The sequence below is a fragment of the Xenopus tropicalis genome, chromosome 8 (genome assembly GCF_000004195.4).
Source record: "Xenopus tropicalis strain Nigerian chromosome 8, UCB_Xtro_10.0, whole genome shotgun sequence".
Classification (NCBI taxonomy): Eukaryota; Metazoa; Chordata; class Amphibia; order Anura; family Pipidae; genus Xenopus; species Xenopus tropicalis.
Genome location: NC_030684.2, coordinates 115,364,081 through 115,374,622, shown reverse-complemented (window position 1 = coordinate 115,374,622; position 10,542 = coordinate 115,364,081).

Here is a 10,542-nt window from a genome sequence, read left to right as displayed (position 1 = left end):
AATTGCAAAAGCACTAAAGGGAGCAAAACCCCCCAGAGAACATTTGTACAACAGTCATTCTGTGTTCCATACCTTAAAGCACTGGAAAGTTGAAAGCGATATTTTTTTTTTTGGATGACAGTTTTTTAGGCTTTGCTCAAATCTAAATAAGCAAATTAAGTTTTTACTACATAAAACATAGGTGCTAAATTGCACGCATGCAGTTGCAAATAGCTACCAATCAGCAATTGGTTGAAATAGGCTACCACAAGTTGGAAATAAAAGCAAAGACCTGATTGGTTTCAGCTACAATTTAGCACCCTTAATAGTAAATAAGCCCTCCAAACCAAGCTCTTGTGGTCTTCTCAGCATCCAGATATAGTAAGTACTAGAGTATTATATCTGAACTCTGGCCATCCTTCTCTCTAGGATGATGAACTAAATCATTTGCACTAAGAAACTTTTCAAATAATTTTGTAGCTTCACCCTACCAAGATACAACTCATATTGTCTAAACCTCCCTATTCCCTATTCATTCCCACTTACCTGCCCTTCTTATTCCCTTTAGTGGCCCACAGTTTCCCTAAACCCCTTAGTGGCACAACTGATAGCTTTACATGTGGCAATCTGGCAAATGAGTCCTTTGGTGCACCTATCCCAATACACCAACCAACCAACCATTTCTCCTACACCAAGCTGCTTGGCAAGTGGACAGTAGGGATACCTTGGTTGGGAGTGGGGGTTAAATTGTATTCCCCAGAGAAACAGGATGCAATTCATAATTAGAGAAACTGCTGGAGTTTCAGGGCTGATTAATGGTATTAATATTGTGGCACAAATAGTACTAATATCAGCCTGAAGGGTGGAAAAGCAATGCATAACTAGGCATACCCGATGGGATTATTGGTATTTCTATCTTCTTTTTTCTGTGTTCCCATATTTATCATTAGGCAAATAGATGCAATACAACATGGCTGCCCTGGGGAGCATCCAGGCATATGTGGTTGCAGGAGATTCACTCATACAATGCCATGGGTCTTCATCACAGTCAGACTGCTTCTTTCTTTTTATTAGTCTAACATAAAATCAATCATCTTTGAGTAATAGAATCTCCAAATAATCCCATTAATAATAAGGAAACAGAGAAAAGAAAGAGCAAATTGCATCCTACAGACCCAGTTTCATTAAATAGCATAAAATGTGAATGTTCAGCGCACAAATGAAAAGATTCATGCCAGCCAAATGGCAGAAGTAGTTGCGATGTGCTCAGATGAGTATTTAAATCCGCATCATCTGCGAGGAGAATAGTAGCCCAGCCAGCATTGTAGGAGACATGTTTTACATGTTTATTTCCTAATTCAGTTTAGCAGAATTGGCTCCATTTGGAGAAGGCAGCCATCTCTCTATGTCACATCCATCAGCAGATGGCTTTATCCCAGCAGGAGAAGGATTCTGCAGTCCTGTCTTTTTGCAGATTAAAGTAGAACCAGGTGCTTGCGGAATATGATAAAGCCATGGCCGTGCCAGCACTGCGCCTGGGAGATATTAGTCTGTGCAAACTGTTGTGCTGAGAATAAATGGGCTGGAAAGGCAAGCGGTGACCGGGTTGCGATGCATGTGCAAATTACCCAGAGAAAAGAAAAAATAACTGGAAATATTTCATGGCAGTAAATTTATACCTACTGGGCTCTGATTTGGCAGTCGGAAAAAGTATTATTGTTACAACAGCAGCCCTCTCTCTCTGATAATCAAACAGGAACAGTGTGGCCTTAACCCTATCAACAACAGATGGCTCGTGCAGTACAAACTAATAACCTTTTGCACAACGCCATTATTTTGATAGTATTTATGTGAAATGTACGGCTCTGTTATTAGTCAGATTTCCCTGTTTGCCCTAAAGCAGCACTATCCAACTCTTTATACACAAAGAGGGCCCTATAACATGGGCTAGGCAGCCAAGGGCCAAATTGTGATATAATGTTGATGTCACAGGAAAATCTGTGGAGCTTTTGGGCAGGATGGGGATCCATAAAAATTAACTGGAGGACCAATTCCAACCCAAAGGCTTCCATAACAACCCCGTTAGTCAGGTCACATTTCAGTGCTAACTAATAAATATTATAGGGCTCATGTACGTCCTCAAGTGCAGTTTCGGTCCCCAGTGACAAAATGCGCTCTTTGCACTTTTGTATAGTTGCACTTTGGCACTGCTCAGTCCTTTCTGCCGCCTATTGCGAATTGTGCGCTGCTGCACCTATTTATGCAGGGGAACCCTGAAACTACCGCCACCACCAGACAGGCAGTAGGTCCAAGTTTCCCTCATTACCCAGCGTCAATTACTGAGAGAATAGGGCACATATGTTACTTGCACATGGAATGCCGGCAATGACAGATTTCAAAAATAATTTGCCTTCATTTTGGTAAATGGGGCACAATTGCAGTAGGCACATTGCTCCTCTGTGATAAAAAAAAAACATGGCTCTTATTGCGCTCAAAATTGTATTTGGCTGACTGTACATGTGCCCTTATACCGAAATTCTTTGGAAGGCTATTCCAACCCTCCCCCCTACACCTATGCTTTCAGATCTTCCTCAGGGCGAAATTTCAGGGAGGGGTTGAGAAACCATCTTCAATTCACAAGACATTTTACAGCACCCAAAAAAGTTGTTTCTGGTGAGTTTCAGGGACTTATCAACATATTTAACTGTGTTGACTGGAAATCCCTGTCAGATCATTCATTTATTTTAAAGGGAATTTAATAGAAATACAGGGATGTGACCTGTAATTCAGATTACTTAGGATCTGGGATTTTACAGATAAGGGATCTCTCTGTAATTTGGATCACCATACTTTATGTCTGCTAAAAAATAATTTAAACATTACATAAACCCAATAGGACTGTTCTGCCCCCAATTAGGATTAATTAGTTAACTAGGTTGGGATCAAGTACAGGTACTGTTTTATTATTACAGAGAAAAGGGAATCATTTAACCATTAAATAAACCCAATAGGGCTGTTCTGCCCCCAATAAGGGGTAATTACATCTTAGTTGGGATCAAGTACAGGTACTGTTTTATTATTACAGAGAAAAGGGAATCATTTAACCATTAAATAAACCCAATAGGGCTGTTCTGCCCCCAATAAGGGGTAATTATATCTTAGTTGGGATCAAGTACAGGTACTGTTTTATTATTACAGAGAAAAGGGAATCATTTAACCATTAAATAAACCCAATAGGGCTGTTCTGCCCCCAATAAGGGGTAATTATATCTTAGTTGGGATCAAGTACAAGGTACTGTTTTATTATTACAGAGAGAAAGGAAATCAGTTTTAAAAATTATTTATTTTCTTAGAATGGAGTCTATGGGAGACGGCGTATCCACAATTCTGGATAATGAATTTCTGGATAATGGATCCCATACCTTTATATACTTTTATTAGACAAAGGATACACATTATACCAATTAAAGATTTATATATAATTTATTGTTTTGCTACCTTCTTTTCTTCTTTCCTCCAGCCCTCCTGTCTCTTTGCCATTGTGCCCTTATCTTTTTCCCCTCCTACCCACTAAGACATCTTAAAGTTTTCAAAAACTCTGTGGATAGTATATCTATTTTTAATTTGGCCAATCTAGAGTAAAACTCAATGAAGCCATAACAATATGTGTGTATTTATAGGCCAATACAGAAAATGATGTCACCTAGATTTGGGGAGATATTCATATTATTCTAGCCTTGTAAGTTAGAAACTATAATTATTTCTCTTTCAATAGATCTGCATTAAAGACGGGCTGATTTGTCAATAATTCTTTTCTCTTTGGAATCTTGACAAACTCGAATGTGCCCTTATTTACTAACAAAAAATATAATTCTGTAAACTTTGAAACATTCTACCCTTTATTTTCAACGAGTCTGCCAAATTTCAGATTATTCTCGAAAAACTCAAATTGAAAAATAGCTTGAACTTTGCTTATACAATTCCCATTGATTTCTTTTAAGTCTTTGGTGCTTAATAAATCTTGAAAATATGAGTATTAGAAACTTGAACTCGAATTCTGTGTTTTTGCAGCAGAAACTCAAATCATGATAGAAAGTCGAATTGCAATGTTGCTAAATCTGCCCCTCAGGGTGAGTCTCCTTTGCTTCTGTGAAACCGATGACCCAAAATAGGGCTTTTTCCCATTCTCTCTGGACATGCACATACAGTACTTCTACTTGCTACATGTCCCTTTGTTTCTTATGAAATGAATGTCATTCTCTTCTGTTTCCTCTGTTTACATTCTGTTCAGTATGGGTTCCGTATGGTTCCAAGAAACATTAAAACATGGAATTACATTTTTTCAGCCCAGTTTCCATGATCCACTCTGTCTCCATGATTTCAGGATATCCGTGCAGGCAATAGAATCAGAGAAAGAGTAAGAGACCCATCTGTGCTACTGATCTACCTGTCCTTCTGGGGGAGAATATGTACCACTGGGGCCCCCCATTACAGGTTTGGAAACCACTTGTACATTAATATAACAGACAAGAAAAAATACTTGTAATTTCACTCAAAGGGACCCCAGACAGATCTCTAGACCCATCTAGTGGTAACAAAATAATCATTTGCACAATATTTTCCTCTTGCTGACATAATTGTACAGTTACAGCGTTCTCAGTAGGTATCTGTATTATCACTGCAGCTGTTTCATGAAGACAGAAGTAATATATTCAGCACTGGCTTTGAAGGGGTGCTGGGAATTTGACTTACCCTTTATCTATATAACAATCACAGACAACCAATACTATTGCTAACACTAAGGGGCCAATTTTTCAATGGTCTTTATTTCCGTGACTTCTCTCTTTTTGTGCTAAAAATCCTTTTTTTCTGATTTTTAAAAATGTTAATTATTCTCCATTTGTTATGTGTCAAAACCACATAAAACCTAAATGTAAAAATACACCGTCTAATAGCTTGGGAGGTTATATAGAAGCCATTGGGAGCTGTCCCAGGCATTTCTTTTGTAAAGTTCACAGTTTGAGGTATTTGCATTTATTTGTTATTCCTAGGGTAAAGCAAGAGTTTTATTGGATCCCTTACACTGGGTGTGGGCCTCACACAGACTCTGGAGGAGGTGTATGTGTCTCTTTACAGAGAAATTGTTAGCGTCAGTCGTTCTTCACAAGATATATTTACCCAGCTCTGGGATGGTAAAAATTGTTAGAATCTGTGGGCAAAATTGTTGCAAGACTGAAAGAAACTGGATCAGTTGGCCCAGGTAAAATAGTGTGAACAAAATCTCAGCTTGCTTGATAAATTCTCATAATGGAAAAATGTTTTGGAGAGTTGTGTGGTAAAAGTGAATGGCTAATAATTTTCATCTTGTGGGAAAACTAAAATGTAATAATTTGTTCCCTGGCACGAAAAAAGTGAAAGAATTTGAAGTTTTTGCAATCTGTAATAAGATTTCCCTTTATTTGGCCATAGAGCCTAGAGATTCTGATAGCCTCTATAAATGCTTCTATGTTCCGAGGTTTCATTAGAGCAAGCCATACTTCACTTAATGTCATGTGTTATAAATTCATTCTTCACTCCTACACCTATACAGTACCTTTAGTTCCTACCTCAAGACCTTAGTGCAGACTAGTCTAGCGGTTACCAAACCATGGGGCCGGCCTCCCTAGGGGGAACATGGAGCAGTGAGGGGGTATTCAGCCTGAGGACTAGTTAAGATGAGATTTGGGGACAATCCCTTTTTTTCTTCTAGATTCACCTGAATCTGAACCCAATTTCTTTTCATTTAGGGTGAGATGTGGGGGAAAACATATTTGATGTCCTTGCTTGTTCTGTGGTTGAATGGTTGATATTTTTACGGATATGTAGCCTTTTTAACCAGCTACGATTGCCCTGACCAATGACTTTAACTGAAAAAATGTTTTGACTACTACTGCTCTATAACTTGTTCTGTTGTAGCACCCCTTGAGGTCCAGCATTTGAGCAGTTTGAGCACATTCTGCTATTTGGCCTCTGATATGAGCCCTTATCATATGGCTGTAACCATTCCATTTACTTTTCTGAATGTACAGGGCTGCAAAATATGTGCACTATAAATAAAACATAACAACAATAATAAAGGCAGATGGGCTCAACCAATGAAATCATTAGGTTGCGCTTTTACAGAATCCCAGATGTTTAATTCATTCTCATATGGGCCCTTTGTGTACATACAAAAGTATTTATTCAAATCAAAACTATGGGAGATATTTCTTATTATTTATCTCTCCTACAGCAAAGTAGCACTTACTAACGTTACTTCTGCATGTTTTACTTGACCCCAGTTAGTGTGTTTCTATTGCTTCTGACTTGATTGTAAACATTATAAGCATATCTCCAGTATCCCTTAGTGGGAATGCTAGCTTTAATAGACATACGGAAATACATAGAAAATCCTAGCGACCATTTACAGTCCCACATTTGTTGGAAAGCCTCCAGGGCCGAGCTTACAGTGTGGTCTTTGTGGTGCCAGACAATATATTAACTTCCCAATATGCTTTTTACTGCAGGAGGCTTAAACGGTTTGGAGCAGGGCCGTAACCAATGGTAGCCAACTACCCTGAATTCTGGCCCTTCTGTGGCTCATCACCACTCCTCCCCAACCCACTCACTGCCCCCATCTGCTTCTCCCCCAACTTGACCCCCTGTTCAAAGTGTAGTGTAGGTACGAGAACAGCAGGGCAATCTGGAGAAAATAATTTGCGAGGGGGGGGTATGGAGTAAGGGGAAAGAAGAGGACCCGGCCATGTTTTGGAGGGCATTAAAGCAAATGTGACTTTACCAGCATAAAAGGTAAATGTGGCCTTCTCCAATGTGTCAGATACAGGATCCATAAGATGCACAGAGCAGGAAAGAGAGACTGTGCCAATATGGGGTAATGTGTGAAGTCACAAAAGTCTAGTATCCCATAGCAACCAATCAGATATTTGCTTTCAAACATGTGAGTCAATCATACCATGTAACTGTTATGAAATGACCCAGTTTGTATTTAAAGTGAACAGATCCTTAATAAATTAGCGTGACTCTTGCCCAAGGAATCATTCCGGAAGTCAAACGGCTGCATTACTCAGTTTTTCGAATGTAATTCATAAATACTATTATCTGTTTTAACAATCGGTAGAATTCCCCTTTAGGGCATTTTTAATGATGTTGTGAAACAGGAAAAACATCCAGAATTTTTTTTTTTTACTTTCAACAGCAAGAATATATTTATACACAGTTCCATTCACATGGGGGATAATGCTTTGCAATAAAAATAATGATGTTTCTTTGATATATAAATAAAGCCAGTGTCATTAATGAATAAGGGAGAGAAGCATCAGTTCTAAACAGCAGGAGAATTGTAAGCTTTGTGCCAAGCTGCTGTTTAGCCTGCAGAGAGTTTAGATTTTGAGCTCATGGGGTATAGAAATGGGATGGAAACCCAAATTTAACATTTTGCACAATAAAAGGAAATGTCATTCTAAGCAAATTTTCAATATACATGAAATAACAAGTAAACCCCTATCACTGGGGGTGCAATATGTTAGGCATGAGCATGCTCGATAAAGCTATAACGTTCCTATTCTATTCTACTGCACATATGTGAGTGGGAATCAGCACTAGGGATGCTGGGAAAGGGTAAGCTAAGTGCCGGCGGTGCTCAGATTTTCCCCAGGCCATGCAAGTTTTCCTTAATAAAGCGTCAGCTTTGGGGAAAGAAAATTCATTTAGTTTTCTGCCATTTGGAAAATTTTGCACTGGGTATTTGCATATTCTTTAATTACAATTTTTCAGTTATATGTGTATACGTGAATCCATTTGCGGTGGAAAGCAGTATCTGTTCCCTCCTCTGCATACTGGGTACCTATAATGTATATAAACCAGTGATCCCCAACCAGTGGCTCAGAGGCAACATGTTGCTCACCAACCCCTTGGGTGTTGCTCTCAGTGCCCCCAAACCAGGGAGTTATTTTTGAATTCCTGACTTGGGGGCAAGTTTTGGTTGAATAAAAACAAGATTTACTACCAATTAAGCTGATAGGGTGGATAGAGGCTGCCTAATAGCCAATCTTAGCCCTTATTTGGCTCCTCCATGAACTTTTATGGTGTTTGTGTTGCTTTCCAAGTCTTTTTACATTTGACTGTGGTTCACGAGTAAGAAAGGTTGGGGACCCCTGATCTAAATAGTAGTATGGATATGGTGGAAACAATCGTGGAAGTCTAGGTGGAAGTCTCTATGCCAAAGACAAGAGGGCCTGAGTGAAGGTTACTTATAATGCTTATAAGATGTGTTTGTGCTGAAAAGGTGAACCACTTTTGGCTTTGACGGAATTCTCAGTTAGGGGGCCAGGACCAGCAAGGTCCTCATTCCAGGTTGCCCTAGTGTTGCAAAGATTGGGTTGTGCTTGTTCTATTGAAAAGTTTGCCTGAATGTGTAATAAATTGGATATTTGCACTTTCAATCAGTCTACTCTATGCATAAGATTCCCACTCACCTGCAATTCCATTGATAATCTTTGAAAATGTTTCTACTCAGGAAAAGCCATTACTTTCTATACAGATTCCCCTGGAGAAGAAAGATTCAGTGTTAGTAAATAAGACCTATAGGGTCTGTAACAGGCATGGACACGCATCAGAAAAACAGCATGATTGGCATGCGGTACAGTTCATCTTGCCTCTGCATTACTTTAATGTTTACTATTAAATAATTCTATTCAGGGCCTCATTTACCATTACCAGAATTGCACAGTACAGCATTGTGAAATCCAGGAATATATTCTGGATTCTTTCTATGTCAGTTTCTTCTATGTCAGTCCCTGGCAAAGTGATAACTAGGAGCTGCAGAGCCATATATATTGTGTATATAGTGCGTAAGTGTTTACAAACAATAACCACCCACAAGGTTGCCGACACATTCGCACTTCATTATCTCTTGGTTGCTAATTAATGATCAGCTATTCTGTTTCTGGGAAGAGTTGGTAAATAAGTAATAACTTATCAAAAATTGCTGGAACATAAAGTTGCTACATTCTCTGGGAGTTTCTCTCGAAACTGCATGAATTAAAAGCACAGTCAGAACATTGGCAAAAAGAAGACATGCTGGGGGCAGGCAGGGTTCTTCTGACTCCATATTCCTTTCACTTTCACTTTGTCTGAAACCATGTGACATATGTGACAACTTTATTGAAATATTCTTCATCATAATTCATGATTAATGATTTACAAGAGGGCATTTAAGATCATGTCACTGGGGTTCCTGATGCACAAAACTGGTTACAGCTTTAGATTCCATGACTTTGGTGCAATACATGACACTCAGAGTAAAAAAATGCAAGGATTAAGGTAGAAGTATTTGTATTAATATTTAAATAGGGACAATAAAAGAAAATCTTGATGACAAGTACCTTAATAAAAAATAAGTGTACGCAGGAAAGCACTAGTAGGGCAACTCACATTCACAGAATGGGCTTTATGAAACCAAAGTACCCAAAACAGTAAGAAAAAGCTTGGAAGATTTCTGTTTTGAAGTTATCCAAGTTAGGTATGTATAATTTATACAGGGTCGATACAAGGTACTCCCATACCCAGGGCAAAGAAGGTAAATGGCACCTTATATTCTCCTGCTTCTGCACTGAAATTCACTCCTTGTTTTCCACACCCAGGCCAACCAAGTGCAGACAGGGGAGTAAGTGGAGTCAAACAAAATGGCTATTTTTGTAGGCTGAGAGAAGCCATGCATGGCACTAATTAAAACTCATATACCCTTCTGTTACTGGCCAGGACATATTCTTGCTCACTGACAAACGGACTTTGCACCTGTACTACACCAGTTGCACCACCTTCCACAATGTCACCCAAGGGCAGATGCTTTGCTTGCCTATTCCTAGTCCTAGCCTTCATATTGACATGTAAGGGACCATTTTGTAGCTTTTCTTACCATGTAAATTACTAACATTACTCTGCCTGCAAACCTATAAACAACCAAAATATCATACATATAAGCCAAGAAGGGCAAGGTAGCAAAAGTCCCAATTAACCCAACTACTTACAAGTGGGCCAGTTCAGGCACATGTTATGAACCCATTAAAACATTCACCACCGTCAGCCTATTTTGTGTTGAGGGACAATGCAAACACTCGTGGCCCATAAACATTACAGTAAAGCTACCAATGAACTTGATCCATTCCCTCTATTCCACCTAAATAGTGTTCTGATTCTCTACATTGGGACATACATGGCCAAAACATGGACTACTGTACAGTCCACCTATGCATTTTACTGAGAAACAGAGAAAGAAAGACCTTAAATTCCCATCATCTTTAAGTCTCACACTAATACAGTTGCAGTTGCGTTTGTCTGAACATGAAACAGCCGGTTCAGCAACGAAACTATTTGGCATTTAAAGTCATTGAAACAACTCAAATATTTATTTATTCCTAAGTAATCCTCGTACACAAAGCTGACTCACAAATCAATTTATATATTACAGGCTTCTCCTAAATTACTGGAAACATTTACTTTAACCTGAAATGTGTGGCCATAACA